The 16,435-nt window shown below is 44.2% G+C and overlaps 1 protein-coding gene across 1 annotated transcript in view; it reads right to left on the bottom strand.

Annotated features, from left to right (window-relative positions):
- The window catches only part of RALY (RALY heterogeneous nuclear ribonucleoprotein), a 152,443-nt gene extending 136,092 nt beyond the window's left edge, over positions 1–16,351 (bottom strand). The window contains exon 1 of the mRNA XM_077872804.1: positions 16,332–16,351. The gene's annotated coding sequence lies outside the window, so the exon portion shown is untranslated. The remainder of the gene's footprint in view (positions 1–16,331) is intronic.
- Between the last annotated feature and the right edge of the window lie 84 nt (positions 16,352–16,435).

Below are 16,435 nucleotides of genomic sequence, written 5' to 3'. Positions count from 1 at the left end.
TTAACCGACTGAGCCACCCAGATGCTTCTGCCTTTTCCAACACATTATGGGAGATTAGGGGCTAGACTACTGCAGTGATGATTCCAAATATCTCTGAGGGGGTGGGCCCAGGTTCCATCTCTGGAGACAACCTTCTCTCTTGTCTCTCCATTGCTTCAGAAATTTCAGTTCATTTATTTATCCATGCATGTACACATTTGTTCATTCTTTTTTTTTTTTAATTTTTATTTATTTATGATAGTCACAGAGAGAGAGAGAGGCGCAGAGACACAGGCAGAGGGAGAAGCAGGCTCCATGCACCAGGAGCCCGATGTGGGATTCGATCCCGGGTCTCCAGGATCGCGCCCTGGGCCAAAGGCAGGCGCCAAACCGCTGCGCCACCCAGGGATCCCTCATTCTTACATTGATTTTAGCAATACTTGTTAAGCACAGATCCTGCTCCAATACAGTGGTGGTAAATAAAGCAGATATGGAAACTGCACCTATGGAACTTACATACTGTGGGGAAGTCAGACAATAAGCAGGTAAACAGATATGTAAATTAAAATTGTGATAAGTGCTTTGAAGGAGCCCAAAGAGGGCATTACTGAGACCTGTACCATAGCACAGCAAGGGTAGCCATCAGTAATGGACAAACATCCATGGGTCCAGGGAGACCAGGCTTTAAATTTTTTTAAAGTTTTTAATGTATTTATGATAGTCACAGAGAGAAAGAGAGAGAGGCAGAGACACAGGCAGAGGGAGAAGCAGGCTCCATGCACCCGGAGCCCGGTGTGGGATTCGATCCTGGGTCTCCAGGATCGCGCCCTGGGCCAAAGGCAGGCACCAAACCGCTGCGCCACCCAGGGATCCCGAGACCAGGCTTTAACAGCAACATAGTGATGCAGTGAGAAGCAATGTAGTGAAATGATCAGACTTCCTAGTTCTCTCTGTGGGTGGCATTGGAACTGAACTGATGCTCTAAACCCAAATTATCCCCTAGGCTTTGAAAATTCAGGAATCAGGGGAAGCCCAATGAGGGAGATTTTGGCTCTTATACAAATAAGGGCATGTAAGCATTTGAATTAGTGGGAAATTGAAAAACAGTTATTTGTGCCCTCAAGTGAACAACGTAGGTCATTCTGGTTATTCTAGTTTATTTTTTATTTAAGAATAAGAAAAGACCATTTTTAAAAAACAGATTTTATTTATTTATTCATGAGAGACAAACTGAGAGGCAGAGACATAGGCAGAGGGAGAAGTAGGCTCCCCACAGGGAGCCCCGATGCGGGACCCAATCCCAGGACCCCAGGATCACACCCTGAGCCAAAGGCAGATGCTCAACCGCTGAGCCACCCAAGAGTCCCGAAGGAGGGACATTTTTAAGGTGCCTGGATGTCTCAGTCGGTTAAGCATTTGTCCTCAGCTCAGGTCATGATCACAAGGTCCTGGAATCCAGCCCCACATGGGGTTCCCTGGTCAGCAAGGAGTCTGCTTCTCCCTCTCTCTGCCCCTCCCCCATTTGTGCACGTGCTGTCAAATAAATAAACAAATCTTTTTAAAAAAAGACCATTTTTAATTTTTCTTTCACTTATTCCTTCCTAAAAACTTTTCCTTTTTTTTTTTTTTTTTTTAAGATTTATTCATTTGACAGAGAGAGAGAGAGAGACAGAGAGAGCACAAGCAGGAGCAGCAGCAGACTGAAGAAGCAGCAGCAGAGGGAGAAGTAAGCTCCCTGTGGAGGGGAGCCTGATGTGGAGCTCAATCCCAAGACCCTAGGATCATGACCTAAGCTGAGGGCAGGTGTTTAACCAACTAAGCCACCCAGGCGCCCCAAAAACTTTTCCTTTCTTTATGTAGACTTGAGTTTCTGACCTATATCATTGTCATTCACTAAAGAACCTCTTCTTGCAAGACATGCACCACATTTCTTCAATCTTGGCTTTTTGCTGTTTGTTGTGAAGGATAATTTGGCAGGTACAGATTTCCAGGTTGGTGAGTTTTTTCTCTTAACACTTTTTTAAAAATTTTAATTCCAGTGTAGTTAACGTAGTGTTATTAGTTTCAGCTATACAGCATAGTGATTTAACAACTCCATATGTTATTCAGTGCTCATCCTGATAAGTGTACTCTCTAATCCTTGTCACCTATTGCACCCAATCCCCTACCTACCTCCCCTCTGTCTGTTCACTATAGTTAAGAGTCTGTTTTTTGGTTTCTTTTTTTCCTTTGTTCATTTATTTCCTTAATTTTCATATATGAGTGAAACTGTATGGTGTATCTGTCTTTCTCAGACCAACTTATTTCACTTAGCATTGTAGTCTCTAGATCCAACCATTTTGTTGCCAATGGCAAAGTTTCATTTATTTATTGCTGGACAATATTCCATTGTATATATATATATCTTCTTTATCCATTCATCTATTGGTGGACACTTGAGCTGCTTCTATAATCTGGCTGTTGTAAATAATGCTGCAATAAACATAAGAGGGCAGGAACACCTGGGTGGCTCAGCAGGTAAGCACCTGCCTTCAGCCCAGGGCATGATCCTGGAGTCGTGGAGATCGAGTCCCACATCAGACTCTCTGCATGGAACCTGCTTCTCCCTCTGCCTGTGTCTCTGCCTCTCTCTCTGTCTCTCATGAATAAATAAAAATAAATAAATAAATAGATCTTACTTCTGTATTTCCCTAATACCATTTATTTAATGCTGGTTACATTGTTACTCATGGGGCTGCATCATCCATCCATCGTGCTGCCAGTGAATAATGGCTTCCGTGGATTCTCTCAAAGGTAGTGCTTCATTGATGGTGGCTAATAATAGAAGTCTTACTGAGAGTATGGGGAATCTGTGAATGATACTTAATTTGGGGTCATGTTAATTTCCAATTAGAATTTTATAGTGTCCTGGAGTGCCTGGGTAGCTCAGCAGGTTGGGCATCTGCCTTTGTCTGAGGTCATGATCCCAGGGGTCCTGGGATGGAGTCCCTGCTTCGGGCTCTCAGCTTGGCAATGAGTCTGCTTCTCTCTCTCACTCTCCCTCTGTGCACTCTCTCTCTCTCTCTCTCTCTCTCAAATAAATAAATAAAATCTTTTTTTTTTAATTTATTTATTTATGATAGTCACAGAGACAGAGAGGCAGAGACACAGGCAGAGGGAGAAGCAGGCTCCACGCACCGGGAGCCCGATGTGGGATTCGATCCCGGGTCTCCAGGATCGCGCCCTGGGCCAAAGGCACGCGCCAAACCGCTGCACCACCCAGGGATCCCAAATAAATAAAATCTTAAAAAAAAAAAAGGGAGGGGAATTGTGTAGTGTCCAACCATGTCTTCTCTTGACTCTGAGCTGCAATCACTGCCTTCCTAAAATATAATCTATTTCAATGTTGATCTCACTCCTGCCTGCTACACACTATTGCTAGCAGGGAGCATAGATGAGGGGATCATGACTGGAACAAGAACAGTACCATTTATGCAAAGAATGTTTGTCATCAACAAACTAACCCAGAAGAGTAAGATTTGACTTATCGATCAGAAGCAAGAAAGGACATGGATAATGATGCAGCTTTGGAATGTTGTGAGGTCTGGAGCCAAAGGACAAGAAAGAATTCTTGAGCTGTCTTTGGTGCAAAAAAGGTGATTTTATTAAAGCATGGGGACAGGACCCATGGGCAGGAAGAGCCTCTGGATTGGGGTTATGAGGAATAGTTGATTTTATATTTGGGAGTTAGAGGATGTAAGGAAAAAGGGAAGGGTCTAAAAGGACTTTCAGATGCTAAAGAAGACCCTCAGGATACAGAAGCCTTGCTATTGTCACCCTAAGGTTGTTTTTCTCTCTGGCAAAGCATTAACTTTAAGACAGTTGGGAGTTTTCTGGAGGACTGTTACACATAACCCACCCAGGAGCTGAAGGGTGTTGAAGGGTGTTGCCAGTATCACCTTTGTCCTTAGCTTGCCTTTCCTAGCAAATCAATAGGAAGGGCCCATGGGCATTGCAGAATAACGAGTAGGCACAGCTACACTCAAAAGACTAACACATGACCCAAAGCCTGCAGAGTGATTTGGATCCAACAGAAGAAAGTAACCAGGGTAAGGACACTCACTGCTACCCTAAAACCCATGGGTGTTGTGAACTGGTGGTGGTATTATACCGGAGCACAGATGGGTGAGAACCAATGCACAGGCTCAAATATATGGGTCAAACCCAAGGGTCATTGGTAGACTATCAATAGCTCAGAGCTCTGAAGCCCTCCTATGTCTGATATGAGAGTCACCTAAAATCTCTGTGTCAGCATCATTCTGCATATGCAATTTCATGTGATACCACAAAAGAAATATCACACCAGCCAGAGAAAGTGATCTGTTCCTACACCATCCTTCTGAAACAGGTCTTAGTCACAAGACCCTAGGAATACCTCACAGGCCGAATCCTGGATCTTCTCAGGTCATCTGGCCAACTCCATCTGTGTGGTAGAGGGTTAGAGACCACTTTAAAATAGGGGGAGAAAGAGAAGTAAGAACTCATGCGGACACCAGTTCAGGCTCAGGGAGCCCCACCTAGATGATACTGCCAGCCAGAGCCAGAGCGGTTCTTAGAAAATTTTGAAAAAAAAAAAAAAAAAAAGAAAAGAAAATTTTGAGATAGGGATACCTAGTATTTCTGTTGGTTGATTGTTTGACTCTTGGTTTTGGCTCAGATCATGGAATCAAGTCCTGGGTCAGGCTCCACGCTCAGTGGGGAGTCTGTTGGAGATTCTCCCCCCCTCCCCCTGTCCCTCCCCCAGCTTATGCATGCTCATACTCTCTCAAAATAAATCTGAAGGGAGGAAGGAAGGAAGGAAGGAAGATAGATTATGAGGCAGGTGTTTCTGGCAACCAGGACTTAACCCAGGACAAGGTATAGGCTGAGGGTATTGAGCCTGAATACTACTGCCAGCCCCACCTGATTCCAGATACCAGAAGAGGACTTCCTTTGAGGAATGCACTCCAAAACACAAGGCCCCTGAGGCATGAGCCTTAAACTGGGGACCTCCTTTACTGGGTCTCAGGACAGTACTGAGCAGAAGCTAAACACAAGTGCAAGTCACAACTCAGCCGGACACATTTACTGAGCACCAGCTAAGTGCCAGGCACTGCGTCGGGAAAAACTGGAAATCTGTGAAGCCACCGTGCATTGCACATTGCAGTGTTGCCAGAGCAATTATCCACTGGTTGTGTGGCATCACTCTACTCCTGTCCCACAGATTCCAAATCATCTGAAATGGAGAGCAGCCCTGTGCATCCAGGGACCTGTTTACACCTCACTGCATCCACTATTTCATTCCATTCCATTCCAATAAATATTAGATAACAGGAAATACTGAGGCTTATTCCATGTGTTCCAGGCAGTTGTTTATACCTCATTACTTTTTTGAGAGAGTATTAGGTAGAGGGTGGGGAGTGGGGAGACAGTGAGAGGCCCAGAGAGCTGCATCATGAGGAGCCCAACCTATAACTGGGGCTTGTCAGTGAAAACAATCCTCTTTCCTTCCACTGGGGTTCCTTTCATACCTTATCTTATGCCTTAGTAAAGACTCTGCTGGTTATAAGAAAACTTCTCAAAAACAGAGACTACCAAGGGCTCCCAGGAGGAGGCAGAGAAAATCACTAGTCAGGTAACTGTGGCACTCTTGTTCAACTGAGACCAGGAAGTAAGCTGCAAGCAAGACTGAGCGGCATGGAAAACAGCTGTTGAGGGAGAAGGGAAGGAGAGACACAGAAGCAATGAGTAGTGCGGGAGGGTGCAGACTGGGAAAGCTGAATCAGTGCCTGGTGTGTGATATGAGAGGCAAAGTCCTGCTCTGTCTACTGAGTAATCTTCAGTAAAACATTTTTTCCCATTAATGCCCTGTGGCAGCCTTCACTGTGCCCACTCGTTCATTCCCAGAGCTCTACCAACACAAGGCCCTTGGAGAGTGTATTAGTTTCCTAGGGCTGCCTTAGCCGATAACCACAAACTTGATGCTAGAAAACAACAGAAATTTATTTCCTGGGATCCCTGGGTGGCGCAGCGGTTTGGCGCCTGCCTTTGGCCCAGGGCGCGATCCTGGAGACCCGGGATCGAATCCCACGTCGGGCTCCCGGTGCATGGAGCCTGCTTCTCCCTCTGCCTGTGTCTCTGCCTCTCTCCCTCTCTCTTGGTGACTATCATAAATAAATAAAAATTAAAAAAAAATTAAAAAAATAAATAAATAAATAAATAAAAATTTAAAAATAAATAAATAAAAAAATTTAAAAAAATTTATTTCCTCACAGTTCTGGAGGCCAGAAGTTGAGATCAAGGTGACATGAGGGCCTGGCTCCCTCTGAAAGCTCTAGAGTAGGATACTTTCTTGGTTCCTTCAGACTCTGGTGGCCTCAGGCATCCCTTGGCTTGTAGCTACATCACTCCAACCTCTGGTTCCCTCTCTGTCTCTTTTTGCTTTCTCCTCTATGTCCTCGTCTTCTGTTTCTTTTTTGAAATTTTATTTTTAAGTAACCTCTGCATCCAACATGGGGTCAAATCACAACCCCAAGATCAAGAATCTCATGCTTTACTGACTGAGCCAGCCAGGTGCCTTTCTTCTCCGAATTTTTATTTTATTTTTTAAAGATTTTATTTATTTATTCATGATAGACAGAGAGAGAGAGAGAGAGAGAAAGACAGAGACACAGGCAGAGGGAGAAGCAGGCTCCATGCAGGAAGCCTGATGTGGGACTCGATCCCGGGACTCCAGGATCGTGCCCTGGGCCAAAGGCAGGCACCAAACCATTGAGCCACCCAAGGATCCCTTCTCTGAATTTTTTTAAAAAGATTGATTGATTTAAGAGAGAGAGAGAGAGAGATCATGAACAGGAGGGGCAGAGGGAAAGAGAGAGAGAATATCAAGCAGACTCCATGCTGAGCACAGAGCCCAATTCAGGGCTCAAACTCAAGACCCAGAGATCACGACCTGAACAGAAACCAAGTCAGATGCTCAACCAACTGTATCACCTAGGCGCCCCATTTCTGTTTGTTATTAAGATACTTATCCTTTATTAGATTTAGGGCTCACCCAGATGATCCAGGATGATCTCATCTCAAAATCCTTCAACTTAATTACATCTGCAAAACCCCTTTTCCCAAATTAGGTCACATTCACAGGTGGATTAGGATGTGAATATTATTTTTTTCAGGAGAGCCACAATGGAACTCACTACTGGGGTAACAATGATGCCGAAGATCTGGGGCAGTGTCATCGTAGAATTAACAATATCTCTAAAGTGAGCATTAGGCATCACTGTGCCCAATGTTCCCATGCAAGAATGTATTACTGGATACCTGACTCCTTTCGCCCTGACCTGTTGCCAAGCTCTCTCATCGCCCCCTCTAAATACTTACTGTGTACCAAATATCTGTTAAAGTGCTAAATAAAGGTTGGAAGTAAGGCAAAGATGTATCAGGCAAGGACACATGAGTACCTAGGTGAAACTGAAAATCCCTGCTGCTTAATCAGGAACAGCAGAACAGCAAGGCTGGCCTCTCAGCAGGTATCCGTCTGCAAGATAAATAGGTCTCTTGAAATATTTTCCCAAACAAAAGATCGATAGTGTCTCAAAAGAAGTCTAACATCTGCCTATAGAGCGTAATAAGCATAAACTGCTTCTGAAATAAAATTTTCTCCTAGCACCTGGAAACCAGGAAACTGGGAATCTAATCAGGCAGAGAACTTGGACTTCCCTGGCTCCTTGTCAGAAGAGGATTTTGCAGAGACCAGGAGAGTACTCAGTCCAGGGAACATTCTATTATGCTGTGCTCCTTTTTCTCTTCAGGTCTTCAAGCAATAGTCCCAAACAGAAAAGCAACTCTAGCCTGTTTATGTCTGTTATAGTTGCTTGTTTATGTCTGTTATTTTTCAGTATAGAGTTACGTGGGAGAAGGGACATCCCCTCTCTGGGCTCAGCGTTTCTGTCACGAAGTGTGCTATTGTGATTCATAGTAAGAAATAGATATTGGGTCCTCCAGCACAGAGCTTCTAAAATCCTTGGTATTTCCCAAGTGGTTACAGGCTGTCAAGGTGAAAGCAGAGCCTTTTGTTATTCATAGCAAGCCCCTATCTACCCCACCGGACTTTATGCTAATAATGACTTCTGAAAAGCCCTAAGGATGGGGGCTGGTTCCTGGGGAACCAACAAAGGGAAGGCTGGAACTTTCAGCAGAGCGGAGGGCCTGGAGATCCAGCTCTATCACCAAAGACCCATGATTTCATCAGCCGTGCCCAAGTAATGAAGCCTCCATAAAATCCCAGGCTGGAGTTGAATGAGCTTTCTGAGCTGGTCAACACGTGAAGGTATGGGGCATGCTTGCTCAGAGACAGCGTGTTAGCTCTGCCCCTCCTCCCCATCTACCTTGTCCTATGTTTCACCTGGCTCTTCATTTGCATCCTTTAATATCCTTCGGAACAAACTAGTTACTAATTAAACTGGTTTTCTGGGTTTTGTGATCTGCTCTAACAAATTAATTGAATCTGACGAGGGGGCCATGGGAACCTCCTATTTATAGCTGGTTGGTCAAAAGCAAAGGTGGTGTGGGGTGGCGGTGGTGGTGGTGGTGGTGGCGGCGGCGGCGGCTGCGGCGGCGGGGTGGGGGTGGGGGGCAGACTCTCAATTTTTTAAAAAATTGAATTAAATCAATTTAACACACCAATCTGTGTCCACTGAGAATTGGAGAATAGTGTTGGAAAAGCACACAAGACTAATACAAGGAGAGAGGCCCCCAGGACATCTGGAGACAGACCTTGGATGTTATTTTTTATCCCTTTCAATATAGGTCTTCTATGTCAGATTTCTCTTGAAATACATTGTAAGGCTAGTGAACTTGATGACTTCTAAGGGCTACTCCAGCACTGCCCTTTGCTCAAGTTGCTTAATAAATATTTACTGAATACCAACTGTGTGTGAAGCACTGTTGTAGGCACGGGGCCATGGCAGTGAACAAAAAAACAAACATTAAAGAAAGAGAGTCAACGGGCCCAAAATGGACTCACTTATGTTAAGCCTCACATAAGCAAACCAAGACTTAATACCTAACCTAACTGCAGTTTCAACCGCTCCTAGGCCTATAATCTTAATCTTTTTTTTAAGATTTATTTATTTGTGGGGCGCCTGGGTGGCTCAATCAGTTAGGCATCTACCTTTGGCTCAGGTCATGATCTAGCCCTGTGTAGGGCTCCCTGCTCAGTGGGGAGCCTACTTCTCCCTCTCCCTCTGCCCCTCCCCTCCGCTCGTGCTCTCTGCTCTCTCTCTCTCTCTCAAAAAAATAAATAAAATCTTAAAAAAAAAAGAGAGAAAAGATTTATTTGGTGGGGGTGGGTGAGGCGCAGAGTAGAAAGAATCTTAAGCAGACTCTGCACTGAGTGCAAAGCCCCATGTGAGGCTCAATCTCAGGACCTCAAGATCATGACCTGAGCTGAAACCAAGAGTTGGAAGCTCAACTGACTGTCACCCAGGTGCCTCTCCCAAGAATGTAATCTTAAATTTTTTTTTATTTTTTTATTTTTAAATTATTTATTTATTTATGATAGTCACACAGAGAGAGAGAGAGAGGCAGAGACACAGGCAGAGGGAGAAGCAGGCTCCATGCACCGGGAGCCCGACGTGGGATTCGATCCTGGGACTCCAGGATCGCGCCCTGGGCCAAAGGCAGGCGCTAAACCGCTGCGCCACCCAGGGATCCCCAGAATGTAATCTTAAACCCGGAAATCTGGAATTTCCTGGTCAGCACTGGTGAGATAGACCCCTTTCAACCTCCAAAGATGAACTCTGCTTTTCCCCTGTTCATGCCTCCTCCTGCCTATGGAAGGGGTTCAGGACAGCTCTGCACTGAATGTTCCACTCTGACATGTGAATTGTTTCAAGCTGAAGGCACTTGAGACGCTTTGGAGGGGAGAAACTTTTGTCTCTCCTGACATAGAAGAATTGAAATTGGGGGGGTCTTTCCTAGAATAAAGGTTATTAGCAGAAGTAAATTTTATGAGTGACCCATCCTTATGGTAAGGCAAACATCTAATTACCAAACATCTGCTCTTCTTACTGTCCTGTAAAATGCATTCCTTTCCTCTGAAATCACTGACCGGTACCCCCTTCTTCTCAATTCAGAATGAAATATAGATCTCATTTTCCCTGTCTCTGGCATCTCCATGTCTACATGGATTCCTATACATATGCTTTATTAAATTTGATTATCTCTCCTGTTAATCTGTCTCATGTCAATTGATTCTCAGTCCAGCTAGAAGGACCTTTGAGGGGACAGGAATTCTTGCTCCTTGACACTATAAAAAGTCTCCCACATTGTTCAGTTCCTCAGAACTCCTTTTTATTTGCTAAATGGGCTGCTGCCTGACCCATGAATTGTTGGATAAAGCCAATTTGGTATTTAAATGTACTCAGTTGAATTGTGTTTTTTAATCATTTCAACTCTCAATAGATGAGAAGGTGGTTGAGTGCTTTGAAGAAGAATCAAAGTTAGGGGGGAGAGTGCGATGTTTAAAGGGTGATCAGGGAAGGGAAGACGCCACAGAAAGGCAGCAACTGGGCAGCCCCGGTGGCGCAGGGATTTAGCACCGCCTGCAGCCTCGGGTGTGATCCTGGAGAGCCTGCTTCTCCCTCTGCCTATGTCTCTGCCTCTCTCTCTCTCTCTCTCTCTCTCTCTCTGTGTCTCTCATGAATAAATAAATAAAATATTAAAAAAAAAAAAAAGAAAGAAAGGCAGCAACTGGAGCCAATGTGAGGGAAGTGAGGAATGAGCCATGGGGGATCTTATAGTAGGAGATACTGCCTATTATTTTACTTTTAAAGATTTTATTTATTCATTAGAGACACTGAGAGAGACACAGACATAGGCAGAGGGAGAAGCAGGCTCCCTGTGAGGAGCCCAATGTAGAACTCCATCCCCTGGGATCATGACCTGAGCAAAGGCAGATAATCAACCACTGAGCCACCCAGCCCCACTGCCTCTTATTTTTAACAGTTATTTGTTTATTACAAATATTTTTGGTTTTCATTTTTAGTGGTGATATACAGTTATCTTTAAAAGATTTTTTAAAATAATTTATTTATTTGAGAGAGAGAAAGCGAGAACATGAACAGGGTGAGGGGCACAGGGAGAAGCAGACTCTGCTGGGCAGGGAGCCAATGCAGGGCTTGATCCTGGGACTCCAGGATAATGACCTGAGTCGAAGGCATATGCTTAACTGACTGAGCCTCCCAGGCATCCTATTTATTTTAAAGAGAGAGTGCGTGTGAGAGCAGGAGGGACAGAGGGGGAGGGAGAGGCAGAGAATCTCAAGCAGTTAAGACAGAGGGCTCCACCTCAAAATCCTGAGATCATGACCTGAGCCAAAACCAAGAAGAGTCCAACACTTAACCAAATGAGCTACCCAAGTGCCCCTACAGTTAGTTAGTTAAAGATTTATTTATGAGAAGGAGAGTCTTTTTTTTTTTTTTTTAAGATTTTATTTATTTATTTATTCATGAGACACACACAGAGAAAGGCAGAGGGAGAAGCAGGCTCCACGCAGGAAGCCAGACCTGGGACTCGATCCCAGGTCTCCAGGATCACGCCCGGGCTGAAGGCGGCGCCAAACTGCTAAGCCACTCGGGCTGCCCCCTTTTTTTTTTTTTTTTTAAGATTTTATTTACTTATTCTTGAGAGACACACAGAGAGAGGCGTAGACATAGGCGGAAGGAGAAGCCGGCTCCACGCAGGGAGCTCTATGTGAGACTCGATCTCAAGGCTCCAGGATCACACCCTGGGCTGAAGGCAGATGCTCAACCACTGAGTCACCCAGGAGTCCTGAGACTCTGAATTGATCATGAACCCACCAGAGGGCTCCATCTCAACCCTGAGATCACAACCTGAGCTGAAACTAAGAATCAGAAGGTTAACCAACTGTGCTACCCAGGCGCCCCCTACAGTGACTTTATTTATTTATTTATTTATTTATTTATTTATTTATTTATTTATTTAAAAATTTTTTATACGAACTGGGGTCTGAATTCAGAATTTAAGGATTTCTTTTTTTTTTTTTAAGATTACTTATTTATTTATTTATTTATTTATTTATTTATTTATTTATTTATTCATGAGAAACAGAGAGAAGCAGAGACATAGGCAGAGGGAGAAGCAAGCTCCATGCAGGAAGCCCGACGTGGGACTCGATCCGGGGGTCTCCAGGATCAGGCCCTGGGCGGAAGGTGGTGCTACACCGCTGAGCCACCGGGCTGCCCTACAGTTACTTTTTTTTTTTTTTAGTTACCTTTTAAAATAGAAGTTTTTAAGTTTAGAAAGTAGGAACTGATTTAAAGTGCAATACTAAGTAAATTAGCAGTGGCCACAGGCACATATAGTACAGAGGTCCCAGCTGGATGGGGGCTGGTGGTGCAAAGTGTGTGTGTGTGTGTGTGTGTGTGTGTATCCACCTGAGGCAGAACAAAGGAAATACAAGTTTATTGAATACACAGCAAGGGAGCAATGGACAGGACAGCAAACCAGAGACTGTGACAGGGCAGTGGTGGGAGGCCACAGTTACAGGGCAGAGTGAAGGAGAATGGGGACTATGGATTTTTCCTTTTTTTTTCTTTCTTTTGGTAATCTTAGGAACTATGCCTGGTTGTAATCTGCCAGTTAGGGCCTATGGTCATTTGGAGGCAGGTCACTTATTGAGCCTGTTTGCATTCAGCCAGGGCCCTCTTGCCTTGCTTAAGTTTCCATTTCTCAAGTTTGTTGCCTGAAAGCAGCCTCTACACACAGCAAATATGAAGGTGATTCCCAAATGCCTGAGGCTGGGAAACACCAACTTCAAAATTCATTAAATTATTACTGGTGGCTATTTATTTCTTAGCATAATCTTTTTTTTCTTGAACAGTCTCACATCCCTAATAAAAGACAATGAGAAACTGGGAATCCAGATTTGACAATGGCTTTGCAAGCCACCTCTAAAAAAAGCATCCAAGGGATGCCTGGGTGGCTCAGTGTTTGAATGTCTACCTTTGGCTCAGGTTGTGATCCGGGGTCCTGGGATCAAGTGCCACATTAGGCTCTCCCTGCAGACAGCCTGCTTCTCCCTCTTTCTGTGTCTCTGCCTCTGTCTCTCATGAATAAATAAATAAAATCTTTTTAAAAATGCAAGCGAGAGTTGAATAAGCATTTACTTCCCATAGAGTCATTGTCAAAAAGGACAGAACATGAGTAGTATGGGGCACAAATGAAGGGTCACTCTGCGATGGCTGATCCAAGGGAGTTTGAACCTGCCTCTGATTAAGGCAGTGTCTCCAAGTATGGCAGGGCATAAAATCACCTCTTTAAAAAAACAAAAACTAAAAAACCCCCAGGCCTCACTCCAGACCAATTGCATTAGACTCTCTGAGGGTGGGATGCTTGGGTAGCTCAGTAGTTTAGTGTCTGCCTTCAGCTCAGGGCATGATCCCAGTCTGGGGACTAAGTCCCAGGAAAGGACTCCCTGCGGGGGGGCCTGCTTCTCCCTCTGCCTATGTCTCTGCCTCTCTTTCTGTGTCTCTCATGAATAAATAAATAAAATCTTTTTTTTTTAAATAAATAAAATCTTAAAAAAAAAAAAAAAAAAGAGGGATCCCTGGGTGGCGCAGCGGTTTGGCGCCTGCCTTTGGCCCAGGGTGTGATCCCGGAGACTCGGGATCGAGTCCCACATCGGGCTCCTGGTGCATGGAGCCTGCTTCTCCCTCTGCCTGTGTGTCTGCCTCTCTCTCTCTCTGTGACTATCATAAATAAATAAAAATTAAAAAAAAAAAAAAGAATCTCTGAGGGTGGGGTCCTGGCACCTGTGTGCTTTGAAATCTCTCAAGTGATTTCATACCTGTCTATCCTCTTGCTCCTTGGTACAGAGAAAGTACAGCTTTGAATAAGACAGACCTGGGTTCAATATAACAATGTATGTTTGCTTCTGGAATTAAAGCAATGACTCAATTAGAACTGATATAATTAGTTTTTAAAGATAGATAGATATAGATTTATAGATTGATTGATAGGTTGATCGATGGAATTTTGTTTTGTTTTGTTTTTTTTTTTTTTTTTTTTTTTTTTTAGTAATCTCCAAATCCAGCGTGGGGCTCAAACTTACCTCCCGGAGATCAAGAATTGCACGCTCTCCTGACTGAGCAAGCCAGGTGCTCCAGGACTAATATAATTAAATATTATTTTAAAAATAGAAAATAGGGAAGCCTGTGGCTCAGCGGTTGAGCGTCTGCCTTAGGCTCGGTTGTGGTCCCGGGATCATCCCCTGTCGGGCTCCCTGCATGGGGCCTGCTTCTCCTCCCTCTGCCAGTATCTTTACCTCTCTCTCTGTGTCTCTCAAGAATAAATAAATAAAATCTTTTTTAAAAAATAAATAAATAAAATAAAAATGGAAAATAATAAATGGATCAATGGATCAATTATGGATCAATAAATGGATCAATGGATCAATGGATCAATGGAGCCAGCTGGATCAATTAGTAGACTGTGTTACTCTTGATCTCGGGACTGTAAGTTTGAGCCCCATGTTGGGCCCCATGAATGGATTAAGGATTTGATTCTTAGGCATTGTTACTCCCTCCAAATACTCAGCTCAAACCTCTGCTCTCCGAGATCTGAGAGTGGGAGCTGAGGTTTTGCTACTGGGTACTGTGTCAAGCTCTGGGTGGTGGGGGTGTCACTGAAGAAAGGAGGGGACAGGATATACAGAACCTCCATTGTCTGGCATGCTCTGTGTGGGCACAGGGCCAGTCCTGAATTTAAAAAACAAAACAGGGCGCTCCCTCCGCCCTCCCTTGGCTTTCTTTTGATGTAGGGGGGAACTACCAAAAAATTTTAAATAAAAAAATTAAAATAAAAAATAAAAAACAAAACGGGTGGCCTGGGTGGTTCAGCAGTTGAGTGTCTGCCTTTGGCTCAGGGCATAATCCCGGAGTCCCAGGATCGAGTCCCACACTGGATGTAGAGATTACTAAAACAAATAAATAAACTTTTTTAAAAAGTAATTACATCAGTTCTAATTGAGCCATTGCTTTAATTCGAGAAGTTAACATACATTGTTAAATTGGTTTCAGGTGTACAATACAGTGATTCAACAGTTCTATACATTGCTCAGTACTCATCATAAGTGTACTCTTTTTTTCTTTTTTTAAGATTTTATTTATTTATTCATGAGAGTCACAGAGAGAGAGAGGCAGAGATACAGGCAGAGGGAGAAGCAGGCTTCCCGCAAGGAGCCCAATGTAGGACTCCTGTGTATTTTTCACCTTTAGAATTACTCTTAATTTGCTCAGTAATGGAATGAGCACTGGACTGGGAGTCAGTGAACTTTGGACTTTGTGGCCTGGCACATCTGAATCCTAGGCTCTCCATCCTAGGCACAGTCTCTGCCCCTTGTCTGCTATGATTCTCTCATCTTATCCAGTTCACCTGCCTCTTCACTGACCTCTTGTCTCTGGCCAGGTCCCTGGTTCCTCCCAATGAAGCCTATCATGCCTTTCTACGTACAATTCTCTATCAGCTAAAGAGCCCAGCCCTGGTGAAGGCAGAGCCTGCAGGGGTGAGATGCGGGAGGCCCAGGGGTGGCAGGACAGGCAGCAGCACTGAGAACGGTTTGTAGGAGACAGTACGGAATCACATCGACCTGGGAGTGACATGCTTGCAGAACTAACTGACCACTCACATACTCTCCATGAAGTCTACCTGGGCATGACTGCTCCTTGCCCCCTCATGGTACTCTGTTCTGCTATTTTAGCACTTTGTACACAGAATTTTTGCATGTTATCTTCCTGTTTGTGTCCTCCTTGGCCTGTGAAACTTCTTGGAGGTTGGGAGCGTGTCTCTGAATCCCCAGTGACCAAAATGGGCACGGTTCAAGTAATAGATACAAACCAGTGTTTGTTGAAAAAATGATGCACTTGGGCTTGAAGTTTATGGGCAATAGAACAGAGCATCCCTTGCAGGTAGTCCAGGAAGTTCAACACATGTGTCAATCAGGGGCTCTGAATTTGGCAAAGTATAATATAATGGTCAGGAGAAGTCAGACTCCAGTCCTACAAGGTTTGGTATTTCAATTATCTACTGCTATTTCATAGGCCACTACCAGTTTTCTTTTTCACAAGCCACTGCAAATTTTTTCTTTTTTCCTTTTTTTTTTTTTTTTTTTTTAATGTAAGCTCTATACCCAAAGCAGGGCTTGACCTTAAGACCTTGAGATCAAGAATCGCATACTCTACTGACTCAGCCAGCCAGGTGCCTTGCCACTGCAAAATCTTAACAGCTTAAAATAATGATTTATTATTTCTTACCATTCCAAGGGATGGCCCGTTGCAGCTGAGCAGTTCTTCCACAGGATGTTTGCTGGGTCACTCACAAATTCCACTGGGGCTCTGGGTCTGCAACGTACAAGACC

This window comes from Canis aureus, chromosome 26 (genome assembly GCF_053574225.1).
Source record: "Canis aureus isolate CA01 chromosome 26, VMU_Caureus_v.1.0, whole genome shotgun sequence".
NCBI classification, from domain to species: Eukaryota; Metazoa; Chordata; class Mammalia; order Carnivora; family Canidae; genus Canis; species Canis aureus.
This window is presented reverse-complemented; position numbering and strand designations above follow the sequence as displayed.